The sequence below is a fragment of the Elgaria multicarinata genome, chromosome 8 (genome assembly GCF_023053635.1).
Source record: "Elgaria multicarinata webbii isolate HBS135686 ecotype San Diego chromosome 8, rElgMul1.1.pri, whole genome shotgun sequence".
Lineage (NCBI taxonomy): Eukaryota > Metazoa > Chordata > Lepidosauria > Squamata > Anguidae > Elgaria > Elgaria multicarinata.
The window spans coordinates 93927113-93927391 of NC_086178.1; positions in this window are offsets into that span (position 1 = coordinate 93927113).

Here is a 279-nt window from a genome sequence, read left to right on the forward strand (position 1 = left end):
TTTAATGAAGACATAGGAGTTTTGCTTCTCAGCTTCCCAAGTGACAAAATGTGGTCATAACTTGGAAAAGTAGACATGTATTGGGTTGCAATGTAAAACTTTGTAATTCATTTCCTTATCGCTTGTCACATTTATTCAATAATAATAATAATAATAATAATAAAAATTTCTTACCCGCCTCTCCGATTGGATCAAGGCGGGGAACAACAACAAGCATAAAATACATAAAATACTGATTAAAAACATGGTATACACTGTTTAAAAACATCCTAAAAACAT